The 19,185-nt window shown below is 36.6% G+C and overlaps 1 protein-coding gene and 1 non-coding gene across 2 annotated transcripts in view; one reads left to right on the forward strand and one right to left on the reverse strand.

Annotated features, from left to right (window-relative positions):
• The window catches only part of LOC141403616 (zinc finger protein 711), a 44,753-nt gene that overhangs the window by 8,860 nt on the left and 16,708 nt on the right, over positions 1–19,185 (forward strand). The gene's annotated exons all lie outside the window — the stretch shown is intronic.
• On the reverse strand, positions 6,969–7,091 carry LOC141404423 (U5 spliceosomal RNA). Its single transcript, XR_012413022.1, has one exon. It is a non-coding gene; the product is annotated as a U5 spliceosomal RNA (small nuclear RNA).

A 19,185-nucleotide genomic window follows, 5' to 3' on the forward strand; every position in this document is an offset into this window, starting at 1 on the left:
CGAAAATTTGATGTTGCCTGGTCTGGGAATCGAACCGCAGACCTTTAGCGTGCAAGGCGGGTGTGCATACCATTGCACCACGGTGGTATAAGGTATTATTGTCCAAATTATTAAGTGTGCAATGGGCTGCGTCAACTTTAAATATCGGAATAATCATAAGGACTTCTCAGGCCGCCTTGAATGTGATTCTTGTCTAGTTTCAGGCTGCGAGGAAAACCAGGATCGTGGCGAGTCTAACATTTCGAACCTGCGAAGGTCTTAAACTTAAGTGAAAGTCAGCTTTAAACGACAGGAAACGCGTAAGCGATTTAATTCTCATATCCTTCAGGTTTGACTCACTATATATAATTTCTCCATGCAGGGCCACTTGGGTTAAATGTACCAGCAGTTCCAAGATAGATGGAAACCAAAAATCATTTGAGCTTAATGGTAAGATTCTTGCTATTAGCAAAGCGGCGGAATTGGTAAAAGCACTTGGAAGCAACCTTGCAGGACCGCTGACTGTATATATATCGTCGCCTGAAATGCAAAAAGACGTAACCCTCAGGTGACGATATGTCGACAGTTAAGGCTCTAAAGGTATGAACCATAAACACATGATTTATCCTTGATTGCAGAACGGCGAAATACCTGAAATCGGACGGTACTGTTATATGAGGGTTATTCCAAACTATGCATCTTTGTTCACAATTTTCGGCGGAGAAGCTTTTTACCACATACTGAATGTAGCCAAAATACCAGAAATCGGGTGGTACCGTTCTATGGGGGCTATACCACAACGTGGGCCTAGTTCCACATCTTTTGGTTGAAAAGATTTTTGCCCACTTTGAATCGAAAATGACATAACGCAGCTAATTCGGTCTGAAAATATAGCTAAAAACCTCAAAATAACGGAAATCGGTGGTACAGTTATGTGGGGGCTATTCCGAAACATGGACCTGTGTTCACAATTTTTGCCAAATAAGGTTCTTGACCCCTAGGAATCCTAAATGTTAAATTATTGCCAATTCGGTCTGAAAATTTAGCTAAAAACGGCAAATTGCCGGAAAACGGTGGATACTGTTACTGGGGGCTATACCAAAACATGGACCAATGTCCACAATTTTTGGTAGGTCAGTTTCTAGACCCCAAGGAAGCTCAAATTGCAGCTAATTCGGTCTGAAAACGTAGCTAAAAACCTTAAAATACCGGAAATCGGGGGTACAGTTATATGGGGGCTATTCCGAAACATGGACCTGTGTTTAAAATTTTTGGTAGATAAGTTTCTTGACCCCTAGGAACCCTAAATTGCAAACTATAGTCAATTCGGTCTGAAAATGTAGCTAAAACGGCAAATTGGACGGAGGATACCTTTATATGGGTGCTATTCCAAAACATGGACCAAGGTCCACAATGTTTGGTGGAAAAGTTTTTCGATGAGTTTTTGGCCATTAGAAACCCTAAATGTTAAATTATCGCCAATTCGGTCTGGAAATGTAATTAAAAAAGACAAATACTGGAAATCAGGGGATACCGTTATATGGGGGCTTTTCTGAAACATGTCCATAATTTTTCGTAAGTAAGGCGTCTGATGCCTAAGTTCCAAATTATACTTAATTCGGTCTGAAAATGTAGCTGAGGATTTCAAAATACCGGAAATCGGAGGGTACATTTATATGGAGGCTATTTCAAAACATGGACCTGTGTTTACAATTTTTGATAGATAATGTTCTTGACCCCTTGGAACCCTGAATGTCAAACGATAGTCAATTCGGTCTGAAAATGTAGCTAAAAACGGCAAATTACCGGAAATCGGTGGATAACGTGCTATTCCAAAACATGGACCCTGGTCCACAATGTTTAGTGGAAAAGTTTTTCGATGAGTTTCTTGACCCTTAGGAACCCAAAATGTCAAATTATCGCCAATTCGGTCTGGAAATGTAATTAAAAAGGACAAATACCGGAAATCAGGGCATACCGTTATATGGGGGCTTTTCCAAAACATGTCCATAATTTTTCGTAAGTAAGTTGTCTGACTACTTGGAAGCCTAAGTGCCAAATTATACTTAATTCGGTCTGAAAATGTAGCTGAAAATTTCAAAATACCGGAAATCGGTGGGTACCTTTATATTGAGGCTATTCCAAAACATGGACCTGTGATTACAATTTTTGGTAGATAAGTTTATTGACCCCTAGGAATCTTAAATGTCAGATTATAGTCAATTCGGTCTGAAAATGTAGCTAAAAACGGCAAATTGCCGGAAATCGGTAGATACCGTTACATGGGTGCTATTCCAAAACATGGACCAAGGTCCACAATGTTTGGTGGAAAAGTTTTTCGAAGAGTTTCTTGACCCTTAGGAACCCAAAATGTCAAATTATCGCCAATTCGGTCTGGAAATGTAATTAAAAAGGACAAGTACCGGAAATCAAGGGATACCGTTATATGGGGACTTTTCCGAAACATGTCCATAATTTTTTGTAAGTAAGGTGTCTGACTACTTGGAAGCCTAAGTGCCAAATTATACTTAATTCGGTCTGAAAATGTAGCTGAAAATTTAAAAATTTCGAAATTCGGAGGGTACATTTATATGGAGGCTATTCCAAAACGTGGACAAATGTCCACTATTGGAACTTGATCTGCCCGCAAACAAAAGACACATCTTTCAAAATTTCACCGTACTATCTTAATTTTTGTGGATGTTAGAGTGGTAATCACTCACAGGCGGACGAGACGGCATGCATGGATCGACTCAGAATTTTACCCTAATCAAGAATATATATTAGGCCTGGGCGATTTGTATGGAAGGAAAAAAGTTATAGTGGGCTCCTGAAGTTTCTGATTCTTGGGGTTGTACTGAGCAAAAAAGTCCACTAGACCATATGTCTACGGTGAAAATCGAGCCCCCGGATTTTGACTTGAAATTTTTTCAAGTATATTTTGGCCAAACCATATCTCAGAAAATCCTGAAAATTTCCTTTTGCGTTCTTAGTACACTCACCAAGGGTTTTCATCTCCAAAAGGAAATTTCCACCCATTGACTTTGAGTCAAATTTTGTAGCACAGTGTAATTTATCGATATTTTCCGAAAAATGTGCACTTTGTCGGGGCCATAATTGCCTGAAGGAGCGTTCCAATGCTTTTGCGATGTACTAGAGAGTTCTTAATTATTGTCTTGGCTACAATTTTTGTCTTTGTGTTGGATCGAAAATCTCAGTGGCTTGGCTGTTACATACATGCCAAAATATCCAAAAAACCTTGAAAAGAAACTTCAAGTCAAAATCCGGGGGCTCCATTTTCACCGTAGACATATGGTCTAGTGGACTTTTTTGCTCAGTACAATCCCAATAAACAGAAAATCCAGGTGCCCGTGGTGGTGTTCGAATCGCCCCACCCTAATATATATACCTTTTGGGCCGCAAATAATTATTTTAATGCAAACGGAAAAACAAACTTAATATACCCTACACTCCATATTGTGGTGAAAGGTATTTTCAAAATAAAAATGTCAAAAATATGGCTGACTTCCGTATCGTCAATTGCTTTGGGTTGTTTAAACTTCGTTAAAATATTTCAGTTGCACACTCATACATAGTTCCTCGAAAATGCAACTAAATGCATCAGAAATAAAAATGATATATGTATGTTTGCTTTTTAACAAACATTGTTCCACAACATCCCATACGGGACAAGGGAGACTTCTCTCATATCAATGAGTGCACCCCGGTTCATATTTAGCTCAGTGATATGGGACTCACTGTTTATCGCCGAGTCCGAACGGCGTGTCTTAAGACACCACTTGTGGAGAAGTTGTTCAAGGCTGAAATACTCAGGAAATGTCGCCAACATTACTGAGGGGTATTTTGCCACCGTTGAAAAATGTTTGATGTTGCCTGGCCGGGGAATCGAACCACCGACCCTCTGCGTGCAAGGCGGGCGTGCATACCATTGCACCACGGTGGCACCCTGTTTGCTTTTTACCTGCCTTAAAAATGCGTATTTTTGACGTTTTGAAACACGTAGCTTCGCAGTTGTTAAGTACAACGGCGTTAAGAATCATAATACTTCGCAGATTTTCAGCCATTTGTAAAACAACTAACAATACGGAAGTCAGCCTATTCGTTTTTTACAGGTTCTGGAACAGTTCACAGTCGATTTTTGTAAAGTATCCCTAAGTCCCAATTTACATTAGGAGAGTTTACTTGCGGCAATTGTCAATTTGAAGGAGAGGGAGGTGAGGCATATGGTAACCCTTTGCCTCTCAACACCCTCTCTCACCTACAAACTGACACTTGCCGCAAGTAAACTCGCCTAATGTAAATTGGGACATACACTGTGGGCATGCACGACAGCATTTGTAATAGTATTAGTAAATTTTGAAGTTTTTGTCAACGTATGTGTGAGTATTTTAAGCAGGATTGAAATCAAAATAGTTTTGGATTTTGTAAATGAACCCCTTTCAATCCGATGAATTTTGTTTATTTTCCAAGTTACCAACACAAAATTTTTGAAAACAACAAATATTATTTGTAAGGAAATTAAAACAATTGGAAAACTTCAACACAAAATCGAGTTTTGGAGGAAAATTCGTCATTTTTGGAATATGGATTGAAGGAATGCCACACACTATTCAATCACACACGTACACAAGGGTTCATCGGTAGCTGTCATGCATGTCCATAGTGTATGGCCGGCATTAGCTTTTTGTTAAACCTGCAGTTTATGAGTAATTGATTACACTGTGCAACAAGGTTTCTGTGCGGTGGAAAATTCCTTTCGGAGATGAAAGCCCTTAGTGAGTATATTAAGAACCCAAAAGGAAATTTTCCCCATAAGTCAAGTTTCTGAGATATCGCGCGATGAATTTTTTGAATTTGCGTTTATGATGCTTGAGAAAATAGCTTTATATCTCTGTTTGCCGTTATTGTCTTCAGTCAAATCGAATGGCGAATCTTTTTGTAGAACATTTCATTCTTCTAACTCAATTCCTTTCATGTCCTTTTCGTCCTTTCTTTCTTGAATCGTAGTAAAAGTACCACAAGATGAGATTTTACAGCATCCAAATATTCCACAAAAATGTTGCTCAGAGAATTTTAGGTACGGTTCTCATTGACAACTAATCGATGTAGTCACCTTTTCATTGTCTTTTTGACATTTACCCAGTTTTTGTTCAGAAAAAACCTATGTTTTGTTTTTCTGTATATTCGTTATTTATTGGTAGGTAGACATACCCATTGGTTATCGCTTATATTGACATCTGGGATGTATCTGAAATATTTACCATATATAGCTCCCGATATGCTGAACACGTTAATGACAAATTTTCTTGGAAAATAGATCCGGTTATCTAAAATTTTGAACCGGATATAGCGATATAAAACCCGGATTTTGTACCGATTTTAAGTAACCGATTAAGCTTATATGTATAACATTAGAAAGCTAATAAAATTGCCAATGAGGGAAAATACATTTTTTGACAGCATCTTACCTGAGTTCGGTGCTAAAACAAAAAACCCGTATTCTTGAACCGTTTTTAAGGAAAAATATCGCTGCGCGTAAATATGAAGATAAAAGCTTGGTGGGTGAAATATTCTTTTTGCCGATGATAGTCGATGAAGTTAATATTATGAACCCGGAAGGACAGTTATGCCGTAGGTCAAACTACAATAACGGCAAACAGAGATATAAAGCTATTTTCTCAAGCATCATAGGCGAAAATTCAAAAAATTCATCGCGCGATATCTCAGAAACTTGACATATGGGGAAAATTTCCTTTTGGGTTCTTAATATACTCACTAAGGGCTTTCATCTCCAAAAAGAATTTTCCACCGCACAGACCTTGAGTTCCAATTTGTGGCACAGTGTTATTATTGGGGCTCCCAACCAAGAGGTAGCAGAATTTATACGAAATATTGTTACATAGTGTTAAATAGCCTAAATATGGAAGTTTTATCGGATTTGCATCTCACCATCTTTGTATTATCTAACTTATTATTTAAAATGCAATATATTTACTATATATCTATATGCATTATAATTTAGAATTAAGTAAATAAATATGTAATATGTAGCTATTGCTTATATTGAGCGTATATAGATAGGCTTAATTAGAATACATAAAATATATTTTAGCATTATTTAGTTTGTTTTTTTTTCAGTTAAATTTAGCAATTCAAAAATACATTTTGCTTTAGTTTAGTTGCCTTTTATGGTATTTTTAAGTATTTGTTTTTTACTTAGTTCTTTTGTTGTTTGCTAAAATTATAACAAAAAATATTTGTAGTTCTCTGTTTTCTTATTGTCAGTGTATTTGATTTGGAAATGGAGATGATTATACACATTTTATTAATATTTTTTTTAATTTACAAAATTTTATAACTAAATAAAACAAAAATATTTTTTTTGAAACCGAGAAAATAAAAGACTTTAAATTGACTAAAATTTGATTTAAAACAAAATATTTACTCTTTTTTATAAAATTTCAAATGATTTTTGGTAGTATCATGAGGGCAGTGTCATTAATGATTGCGGTTTCACTAACATGTTTTTTGCTGTTGTTGTATTTTTTATTTTTTTTTTTCTTCTTTAAAAACACAAATTTCTTGTCATTAAAAATATAGGGTGGGCTTTTTCATTTTGTAAAACTTATTATTTTGTATTTTCAATTAAATTTTATTTATTAAAAACAATAATTGGTATATCCTTTAAACGGTAATTTTACTTATATTGGTAACAAATGCATTGATAATGTGTCTCCTTGTTTCAAAAACAAAATTTATCTAAAATTTAATATGTAATTTTGTTTAATATTTTTTAAAAACAACAATTTTAAATATAAAACAATTTTTACTACTAAAAACTTTTTTCAATAATTTAAATTTTTTTTATGCACAAAGAAATAGAATTTGAAACTTACAAATGTTCACCACACATTTTATAGCTAAAAAAGGGGTACTCTTCGAAAAATCTTCAATGTATTTTTGGATGGGCCCTCCCAAAAAAGGAAGGCCTTTGCAAAAATTATTTTAGACTCATTAGAGTGCTCCTCTCCACGGAAATCTTTAGTAAAAGGCGAAAGATTTATTCGACAACTGAAGAGAAGCCAGAGTAATTTGATCATTACCAAACCCAAAGTTATATTCTTCGGGTAGTATGAAGCCAATGAGAATTTTTAGCACTATAGAAAAGGGTAAGCAACACAAAAATATCATTGTGTTAAATAAAACACAAGAAATGAATAAAAGGAAACATGAATAAGAAATAATCATGCGAAGTTATGTGTAGGTAGTAGTTGTTATTGTTGCACACAAAACCAGCCTCTGCGTCTCTCTCTGCTAGTAGGTAGGACAGAGAAATCAGGCGAAATCAACAATAGCACCACCACAAACATTTTGCTTGTCTTAACGAAAACCCAACGAATAGTGTTGGTATTTTTTTCAAATATTGCTTTTTTAATAAATTGTCTTCGACGTTCTAGTTAGGCATGTAAATGGAAATAACGCACCCAATCGTTCAGTTCATTCTTGTGTCTAAAATACGAATCTTACAAACATTTGTGGAATTAGGCGGTTAAAATTTATTTTCATATGGTTATATAGGGCCCAAAATACCTAAAATCTGTCAAATATGCATATTGGAGGTATATCATAAATATTTTTTTAGGATTTGGACAGTAAACGATTGCGAGAAAATTAATTAAAAGCAAGTAAAAACGACGTTAAGTTCGGCTAGGCCGAACTTGTTATACCCTCCACCATGGGCAAAATGGAATAATGTGGTCAAACTTCAAAATAACGAAATTCGGGAAAGTACCGTTCCATATGGCGGGCCTATATTAAAACGTCGATCTACACCTACAACATTTTTTATAGCCCCATAATACCGAAAACAGGTAGCGTTATATGGAGGACCTGTACTGACAAATGTCTGGGAAATATTTTTTTTGGAACTCCAACCACCTAAATGTTTTCAATTTTATCCAAAAACCTTATACTCCTCCAAATTTAGGAGGTAGGTGTTAAACATTTTTTCGGGGTAACATTTTATAGCCCCATAATACCGAAAATCGGTAGCGTATTGTACTGACAAATGTCTGAGGAAAAGTGTGAAAGCCTCGAATGAATACTAAATTCTAAATATTATCCACTTCTGTAAGATAATGTGTCTAAAACCTTCAATATACCGAAAAGGAGGTACCTAAACTGACAATTTTCTGGGGGGAGGTCTTGGAGCCACAAGGAAGACTAAATGCCAAATTTCAGTCATTTCGGTGAGATAATGCGGCTTGAATTTTTAAAATACCGAAAACGGGGAGGTACAGTTCTATGGGGGCTATATCAAAACATGAACCGATACCGACAAATTTCTTAGGAAAATTTTGATCACCAATGAAGAATAGACGCCAAATTTTAGGCAATTCGGTTGGATATTGAGGTAATAACATTCAAAGTACCGAAAATCGGGAGGAACCCTTCTATGCGGGCTATATCAAAGCGTGGACCTATACCGACAAATGTCTGGTGGAAAGTTTTATGCCTCCAAATTCCAGCCACTACGGAGGGATATTGAGAACACAACCTTCAAAATACTGAAAATCAGGAGGTGCCGTTCTATGGCGACTATATCAAAACGTGAACCGATATCTAAAAATTTCTGATGTAAAGTTGTATACCTCCAGCGAATACTAAATACCAAAGTTCTGCCATTTCGGTGTGATATTGAGCCCACAACCTCCAAAATACCGAAAATCGGGAGGTACTGTTCTATGGGGATTATACCAAAATATGCACCTATGCACAGTGGATCCACCCATTGGCCAAAAATAAAAAAATGAATGTCAAAATTTTGGTACAACATCTGGCAACACTGATAGCTATGACATGGACCTTTTTAAAAATATATCAGTTTTTGTCTCATTCAAACGCGATCTTCTTAAGAATAGCTTCAAAAGTCGGAACATTTGACTAATATTTTTTGTTGTGAGTACAACCTGTATTTTAAGTGCAATTAAATATATTCAAAATATCGCGAAACTTATACGTATAGCAAACTATTATAGTGGATTTTGAAGGAGGTGGTAATAGCTTAATTTTCATTAACAAATCGTGTTTTAGCGTGTTGTGGAATTCTAGTTAACTGCATTTTTTCTTAGTGTATTTTTAATGCCAATTCGATCATATACTTAAATTTGACCTAAGGTTTTAGTAATGATGCCCACCAGTGCCCACTTCGGGAATAATTTTCCAAAGTAGGTCATGGGTTTAAGATTATTCAGTATTAAAATCAGCTGCCATCTAGTGCCAGACTATAAATGGTGGGTCGCTGACTAAAGCTGCCCTAGAATAGGGTTTCTATGGATAAATTCGTGTATAACTCTGTTATCTGACCACGTACATGAACATAATTGGCATCAGTGGCAAGATGAAGAAATCTTCTTCCAAATTTGTCTTACGTTGTCGGTAGGTGCCTTTCAGGAAGAGCGCTATAAGATCTATGTTAAACATTTTACCAATTTTCAGACAAAAATTTTGATTTTTTTTAATCCGCTAAATTGGTTGTATTTTATGTTGCTTTGGAGATTGTTTTGTTTCCCCAAGCCTATTTTTGCATCATAAGATAATCGGGACCTTTGCACATGTCATTTTGAATTAATATCATTAAACAATTCTTACCATATAACCCCTCCAGAGGGGAAAGGGGGGAGAATATTACGCTCGTGGTTTCTTAAAACACTCTTCGCAGCAGCGCAAAGCTGTAACCGGCGTATTGGCTTGATTTTTACACTCTAAGTATTTTTGGCCACTTTCTCCATACAGGTGGATCCACTGTGCTATGTTGACAATTTTTGGTAGAGAAATTTTGTGGCCACTTCGAACCTTAAATTCCCAAATATACCTAATTACAGTTAGTCAACTAAATTATTGCAAAAGATGAATTTTTTTAAATTTAGATTTTCAATTAGAAATTACTACAAGCATTTGTTTCAATAATGTTGGGTTTTTTGTACATATCAGTTGATTTACCTGTTAATGATAACATCAGACCAATAAATGCAGAAGTCGGCCGGAAATAACAAAAATAACGGGCAAAAACAATAGGTACCAAGTTTTTGTGGTGTAGACTAAATAATTGCAAAACGAATGAATGTGCAATAAAAGCGTGGGATTTTCGCCATGATTTTTGCAATAAAGGATTTTTATGACTTTTATGGTATGTGGACATGTAGATCCATAACACTCTGATACAAAAGTGGACAAACTTTTTTTGCAGGATTTCTGATGCACAAATTCGGTTTTGTGGGAGTCCATAGAAGACGAAAATAACTTCGGTTTCTTTGGGTCACTTCCGGTTTTGATTTTATAACGGTAAATATAGTGAAAAATGGGGTTTCTTGGATTTTCAAATTTAAACGGACATTACTTCTTTCTTCCACAACCGATTTGCACACACTGTTTTTCATTATAAAGGGGAGAGTAATGCCTTTCGAACAAGCCATAGATTTTTAAAATCGGTTAACAAATGAAAAATGAATATGAAAAAAATCAAGAAGTTTAAACACAAAAAATGCCATAACGCATTCATTTTTCAACGGATTTTCTTGATCTGCGAATCTGCACCTGGAATGTTCGCACTCTTTATGTTCGCACAGTGAAACATCTGACAATGGTATGAGGCTGATAGACTTCGCAGCGGCAAAAAACATGGTAGTCAGCAGCACCAGATTTCAACATCTCGACATTCATAAGGGCTCCTGGCTGTCTCCACATCAGAAAACAAGAAATCAAATTGATCATGTTGTGATAGATGAAAGACATTCATCGAGCGTGTTGGATGTACGATCGTTCCGAGGCGCAAACATTGATTCGGACCACTACCTTGTTGCAGCAAAGGTACGCACCCGCTTAAACGTAGCAAACAAAGTACGAACAGACACAACACGAAAGTTAGACATCGGTAAGCTGCAATCACAACAGATAGCCACAGCATATTCCACTCAACTGGCCCAATTGCTTAATGAGAGCACTCCTTGTCCCGATAACATAACAACACAATGGCAAAATATTGCCCACTCCATGCAAACAGCCGCAAAATCCATACTGGTATCCATACTCTGGTATCCAAGAGACCTCCACAAAGGAATTCGTGTTATGACCACGAGTGTCGTGCTGCTACCGAAGAAAAAAATGCGGCATATAGGGCTACTTTACAATCCGTAGCAACGCGTAGCGCACGAGAGAGATACAGGGAGAAAAGGAGAGAGGAGAAACGTCTTCTCCGCAGTAAAAAGAGAGAGATGGAAAAGCTGGAGTGTGAAAAAATCGAGATGTACAGGAGCCAGAATGAAGTCCGAAAATTCTACCAAAGAGTCAAGCATCAAACTGATGGCTTTGGTACAGGCACATCCTCCTGTAGAGACCAGCAAGGTAATTTGGTAACTGATACACATAGTGTACTCAGGATATGGAAAGAACATTTTTCAAAACTGTTGGTATCCAATAGCAGCGAAGACGACGAAGATACCACAGTCCCAATCCCAGAAGATGGTATTGAATGTATACCGCCCAGCCAAGATGAGGTAAAGACAGCAATAAATCGGCTGAAGAATAATAAGGCAGCAGGAGCCGATGGCTTACCAGCCGAGCTGTTCAAAACCGGAGGCGACACGCTGATAAGGTGTATTCATCAGCTAGTTAGCACCATCTGGCAGGAAGAACGAGTACCCGACGATTGGAACCTGAGTATCCTGTGCCCCGTCCACAAGAAGGGAGATAATACTGTATGCTCTAACTATAGGGGCATAAGTCTACTCCCTATTGCCTACAAGATCGTGTCAGTAATATTGTGCGAACGACTAAAGCCTATGGTCAATGATATAATTGGACCATACCAATGCGGCTTTAGACCTGTCAAGTCCACCATTGACCAGATATTTACCCTGCGGCAAATCCTGGAGAAGACCCTTGAGATGCAGATCGACACCTATCATCTTTTTGTCGATTATAAAGCAGCCTTCGACAGCACGCTGCGTTCAAAGGTATTTCAAGCCATGTCTGACCCCACGAATTGACTGGAGAATGATTAAAGAAATTGACGAAAGACCCCAAAGCAGCACCAGAAAATTGATTTTTCTAATTAAAAAAGATTTTGGAGTAAGTGTGTCACATGCAAAAGTCAGAAAAGTACTACATAATAACAAGCCTTCATCACGAGTGACTAGATAAGAACCATTGCCCTCCCAGCACAATATATAGAAACTATTCAACTATTCAAACAAATTGCAATTGCAAATACAACGACCCTAAGCATAATTCTTATTTATGTAGGACTTGGTTGTTATACAATTGCACCAAAGTCATTGACATCCCGGTCCAAAGTCTAGATATTAGCCCCATCGACAATTCATGGGTACATCTGAAGAAAAAAAGGTCGGGAATAGGTCGCCCGCTAACAGGAGGGACTAAATAAAATTCATTAAAGAAGAATGGCAAAAAATACCAAAGGGCGAATTTGACTTTCTGAAAGATAGCTATTAAATTAAGAGACGATTACAAGCTGTTATTGATGCCCAAGGTGGGCATACGAAATATTAGAACCAACTTTTCGAAAAACACCGTGAAAGACTGAAAAGTTGTCAAATTTGCAATTTTTTAGTTTACAGGACAAATAAGGAGTTTTCTCCTTTTTGTTAATTTTAAGGAAATTTTTAGTGAAATTTAGCTACTATTTTATTTTATTAATAAATGATATTTATTTATACCAATAAAATTATGTTTTATTTTAAATTTTGTAATAATTTTGGTTTTGCATTAATTAAGTTGACTAACTGCAGAGCTATACCCGAAAACGAGTGTTACCGTTCTATCGGGGCAACTTCAAAACGTGACCTATGGTAACAATTTTTGGTGGAGAAGTTTCTTGACCCCTAGGAAGCCTAAATGCCAAATTATAGCTAATTTGGTCTGAAAATGCAGCAAACAAACGCAAAATATCTAAAATCAGGCAGTACCATTATATGGGTGTTATACCAAAACATGAAAATACGCCACAATTATTGGTGGAGAAGTTTCTTGACCACTAAATGCCAAATTATAGCTAATTCGATCTGAAATGTACTTAAAAACGTTAAAATACCTGTGGCGGCACTGTTATATGTATGGGTATACCCCAAAATGTGGGGTTGTTGGCTGCTCCTAAGAGACACCGCTAGGGTACATACAAGCTTATATTCGAGAGAACATCAAATGTCACAAGTTTATTCTAATTGATTTTTGGGTTATTATTCGACAACCCACATGTTAAGCGTTGGCCCAACACAGGACCATTTTGCAAACTTAATTCTAAAGCCCGTAGGCGTAGTCTCTACATAAAAAATCGGGTTAGCTTAATTTATATATCAGGAACTCATTGAAGAACACGGATTCCACGATGGTTCTCCCACAAGCATGGAAATTCAGGTTAGCTTAATTGCTATATTAGGGAACTCGTTTGAAGAATTGAAAATCACGGACTGGACGGAGGTCCTCCCACCAAGGAACGCAAATAAATGAAACGATTCCCGTACCATTCACACACAGTCACAAACTTTTAATTTTTTCTGAATCGTTTCATTCTCAAAACAAAACAAAAACACATACTTTTCAACTGAAGAAGAACAAATTAGTACGAGTTGTTTCATTAACGAACGAAATAAAATGAATCGTTTGCAAATGTTTGCAGTGTGAAATTATCAATGGCACATTAAAGCACACACACACACTTTTGATTGTTTAAAAACCCAATAAGCAAACTAAACATCATATACTTGGAACATACTGCGGTGGATGTTTCAAACAACCACCAAACGTTTTACAATGTTTATTGTACGGTTTCGTTTTCTATAAGTTGTTGTGAAGTTGATAACTTTTAATTTTTTGTTTTGTTTGCTCTCACTAATGTAAATAAAACGAAACTAAACAGCGAGTTCGGTCAACTTGTGTTGTGTTTCTTTTTTTTTTGTTCCTATGGAAAATACGAAACGAAACAATTGCAAACGTTTAATAAAGTTTATTTCCGGACGCTGCCCCCACAAACACACGGCTTCGAGAAAACACCAATTTTCACAAGTTCTTTTTTGGATAAAGCTTGATTTTTAGGTTACTACTCGACAACACACAGGCCAAGCGTTGACTTAACACAGCGCCATTTTAAAGCCCGTAGGCGTAGGCACATGGAAATGTATGTCTTCACTATGGGCCGTCCCAAGACGAACTGTAAATTCAGTTTTAGTAAGAGGGGGCAAAGTTAGTCATGACAACGGTTTTGTTTTTGGCCAAAGCACGCACATGCATCCGTGTGTAATCTGGTTTATCCGAAGCATGGACATTTGAAAAATTATTTGAAAGATCTAATCTGCGTTGATGGGGAAATATTGGCGTTAAGGCCGCCATCAGACCATCTGCTTTTTCACATGTATGAATCAGCTGTTCTGTGTATTAGTATACCCAAAGTGACAACATACATATGAAAAAGCAGATGGTCTGATGGCCGCCTAAGCACTAGCTACATTAGTTGTGTACCGGCATTTATATAGTTAAAAGATTCGATTGGCAATTCTTAAGTAAGTATTTCATCTTCTATTTCATTGTGCAATAAGGTAGAAATAAAATTTAGAACATATGTGAAATGGATTTAAATTTACCTACGATTTTGTTTTTTTGTTTGTTTAAAATAATTTGTTTAAAATAACATACATATTAATAAACATAACAAAATAATTCTTCATACATGTCCATGATTTGAGTTTAATAAAGGATAAACATTAGGATTTAATATTTTCTAATTAATGATTCAATCGTTACATATTAAAATTGTTTACTATTTTTTTAGTTTTTGGTTTATAACACTATAATCTGGTTTATTTTTTTTCACTTACATAACTACCACATTATTTGAGCCCATATCACACCTTACAAGTGTATGTATGTGGGTCATAAATTTATTTTAGTTTTACTTCTACGAAATTTATTATTTTTGTTGTTTTTTTTAATTCTTACAACTAGGATTTCTCATTCAATTTTGTGCGTCGCATAATAAATGCTAGGGAAAAAGGATATTCTATAAAATAAATTATTAAAAAAATAGTAAACATAAAATTATAGGACTAGTTTTTAATTTATATAATATTTAAGTATTTAGTTATTATTGAATTGAAGATACATTTTACAGATAGCATTATACCTATACTTGACATTTATATGTACGAATTTGCAAATATGTATGTATGTATGTAGCAGGTTATTGTTTGCTTTATAAAGTTGTTGGGTTTGCATCAAGAAGCTTTTTGATCCAAATTGGAGACAAGACAATAGGTCTATACCAGCCAAGATCATCCATATACGTTAACGTGACTGTAACAACAACATATGTACTCTTTATTCTCATCTGTCGTGGTTTGGCAAATGGTAGACTCGATCAGAGAGACTAATGTGCAAAATATTTTGAGCATCACCGGTCTATACGATAAATTTCCCAGCAATAATTACTCAGCAAGTTCAAGCTACTTTTGAATTTGAATTTTACTCTCACAAGCAAGAAAAATTGCAGAAAGTTATCGAACAACATTTTGTAAGAACTTGCAAGAAAGTCAGCTGTTTCCAAACATGTATGAAAATTGCTTTTGTTTCTTTTGATATTTTAAACCAAACGGAACAAAAACATACATTTTAAAATTGCATTTTACTTATTTAAAGCAATAATCCTATCCTCAACGCTTTAGAATCAAAAAAATGTGAAATTGTGAAACTTCTTGGTCAAAAATAGCTTTGTTCCTTTACTTTTTTAATAGTAAAAGTAGCAAAAAAGAGAACTGTCAAATTTGCTCTCATTTAACTAGTTTTGCACAGAAGTAATGCTAAGTTTACATTTATGAAATCCACTCGGTTTCAACTGTCAATTCCATAGCTCAAACGTCAAATGAAATCTCATCTGAAATCCATTGGATTTCACTTGACGTTTAACCTATGGATTTGACAGTTGAAATCGAGTGGATTTCGTAAATGTAAACCAAGCATAAAGGAACGGAAAAATAGAAGATCTGATAGCAAATTCAAAAAACAAACATGACTGCTTAAAATAATAACAACAAAAAATAAATGTCACTAGTTTTTATTTCTCTGGCTTAAATTTTTATTACATATATTTATTTTATTTCTTTTTATTTTGCTCTGTTGTTTTCTTTTTTCTTTTGCCTTAATTGTCAAATACATGTCAAATCAGGAGTTTGCGGATTTTCCACTTATTACATCACGAAATTTGTCGAGTAGCAAGTAGTAAAAGAGGAAGCCATTTTGGCATGCTCTCTCTTAAATTTTGCTTCAAGTTTTACAACTTTTTGGGGTTAAGAAACGCTTTCTGAGTTAAAAATGGTAAAAGTGGTAAAACTTTAAGAAACTTTAACGTAAAGGAACAATGCTAATGTTAACATTTCAAGTTGTTTACATTGAACAGCTGATTAAAAGTCAGCTGAACAAACATAAAAATTTTTGCGGGACCAATTTTCCCAGCAAAAATTTGCAAGTTCTCAGTCACGGAACTGTCAAAAAATCTCTCTACATGCTCTCTTTTACTGGACAATTTTGTTATCGAACAGCATTTAGTAACAATTTGTACAAATTTTTGAGTAAAGACCTAATTACAACAGTCCAGAACCCAAAAATAATGACGATAACCTTCGAAAGCCTGTCTCCAGACATACACCAGTCCCGAATACCAAAGTCCGGAAACGGAATAAAGTGCTCACAATCATCTTGGATACCACGTGGCGTAAAGATAAGGAGATATTACTATACGAGATAATGACGCTGCGTTCGTACGGACTTTCTTTGTGAGATCTAATAGAAAGTGTTGCGGACACCACAAAACAATGTCCTTCCCATATTTACCGGATGGGTCCAGATGATGAGTGTGGATCAACTGACAGTTCCTGCTGGCATGGCTTACATCCGAAAGGACATTAGGCGAAATAGCCCTGACATGTAGGATTTCGTACCATCTGACATCGACCGATTGTCTCTAGCATCATCGCTGGCCAGGCAGTCCTACAAGCTGTAAACGAGCATGAACCAAATCTAGTATTCAACAACCTTCAGTGGTCGCAGAAGTCTTACTATCTCTGCCCAATAAAAACAAAACCATCTTAGTGCAGCTTGGGTCCGGACATTCAGGATGTCAATCCATCGGACTTCGACTGATTATCACTAGCTGCATCGCTGGTCAGGCAGCCCAGCAAGCTACAAAGGAGCATGAACCAAATCTTGCCCTTAACAAAGTCCAGGAGAAAGCGAACCATGCGAAAGAAGACTCATCCGGTATCAGTGCACATAGTGCATTGCATCGCTGTCGTCCCGCAAAGCAAAGTAGCAACGCTGCAGTTCCGGAGGGCATTAAAATTCCAACTCAGAAGTGAAACATGCAATTTGACATCAAACACCTTGAGAGCTTTGAATATTAAACCGTGGTCCTCAAGAATAAATCTAAAGAAATTATGTTTGCTGCGCTCGCTTTGAGAGATGGAAAAACTCAAGCAATCGCAGAAGTATTCCAAAATGTGTTCGATGTATTCAACCTGTGAGGATCAATTGTGATGATTGTTGCCGATACTATACCAGCTAAATGACTGCCGTTGCAGCAAATGTTCGAAGAGATAAGCTGGAAACACATACAACGTTTGGGTAAAGTTTTGTGTCGTTTTGGCCGTTTTTACACTGTTGGGCATGATGCCGAAAAATTCAAATACATTTGAAATATATGCCGACAAACAGATAAACGCTGGACTTTGGTGTCGTCGTCGCCCTGTTGTTGTTGTTTTTTTCTCGACGCCCAACGCAAAACTTTAATCAAACGTTGTATCTGTTTTCAGCTATAGTTCACCCCACACCCCAGTTCAACATCATGTGCTGGATGGCGTTCTTCACGTTGTAATTGGGTCGACTAATTTGTAGTTAGTCGCCGGTTAGCAGATCTGGTCTGCAGCTTCACCTCGGCGAATGAAAGATTTGCTACAATTCGGATAAAAGCTAAATATTTCAACATCAGTTTTATTTGCGCTCATGCTCCCACTGATGACAAGGACGAACAGACCAGTGATATATAGCGTTTAGAAAAAATGTATGGCCGTTGTCCTGCCCATGACTTTAAAATTATTCTAGACAATTTTGGAAAGGACAATATCTTTGGCTCAAAAGTCCGGAAATTCAATTCCCACAATAAAACATCTGGCAATGGAATAAGGTTGATAGACTTCACCGCGGCAAAAAACACGGTAGTTAGGCAGTACGAAATATAAGTATCATTTCATTCATAAGGGTACCTGACTGTCATCAGACCAAAAAACAAGAAATCAAATTTAGCACGTTGTGACACACATCGAGCGTGTTGGATGTACAATCGAGGAGGATACATCAACTCGGATTACCACCTTCTACCATATTAAACGTAGCAAAAAAAAAAAACTACGAACAGACACAACACGGAAGTTGAACAGAGGTAAGCTGCAATAGCAACAGATAGCCTAATGAAGAATAGAACGCATCGCAGTGGCAAATTATTCCTAACTGCATACAAACGGCCGCAAATGGATTCCAGAGATCTCCAGCAAGGAACCCATGGTATGGCCAGGAGTTTCGTGCTGATATAAAGAAAAGGAATGCGCCATACAGAGCTAACCTACAATCAGTAGGATCGCGTACAGCGTACGGCATACCAATATGAATCGGCGAGTACTCACTAATATGAGAGAAGTCTCCCTTGGGATGTTGTGGGAATATATGTATGTGTGTATGTAAGTAAGTGGGGAACTGCCTTTAACACCCGTTAAAGGTAGTGAGCTAACATGTCCCGCGCCTTCACCCATAAGAACGTTAAAAACTTGGGTTTGGGCGTCGGGTTAGTAACCCTCCCCTAGAAAAAACAGCCTACTATGAAAAAACGAAAGAAAAGAAAAACAAATCCCTCTAAATTTGACGAACACCGCAAACGTTTTAAGGACCATGATCTGCGAATCTGCACCTGGAATGTTCGCACTCTTTATAGAGAAGGTGTATTTTACGCATTGGCAGATGTACTTGAAAAGTACAAGGACGACATTACTGCCATATAGGAAATACGATGGAATGGGAAAGGCGTCACAACAACACCTAAAGGTGACTCACTGTATTATAGCTGCCATG

The sequence above is a fragment of the Musca autumnalis genome, unplaced genomic scaffold (assembly GCF_047663935.1).
Source record: "Musca autumnalis isolate F117 unplaced genomic scaffold, ASM4766393v1 scaffold_4, whole genome shotgun sequence".
NCBI classification, from domain to species: Eukaryota; Metazoa; Arthropoda; class Insecta; order Diptera; family Muscidae; genus Musca; species Musca autumnalis.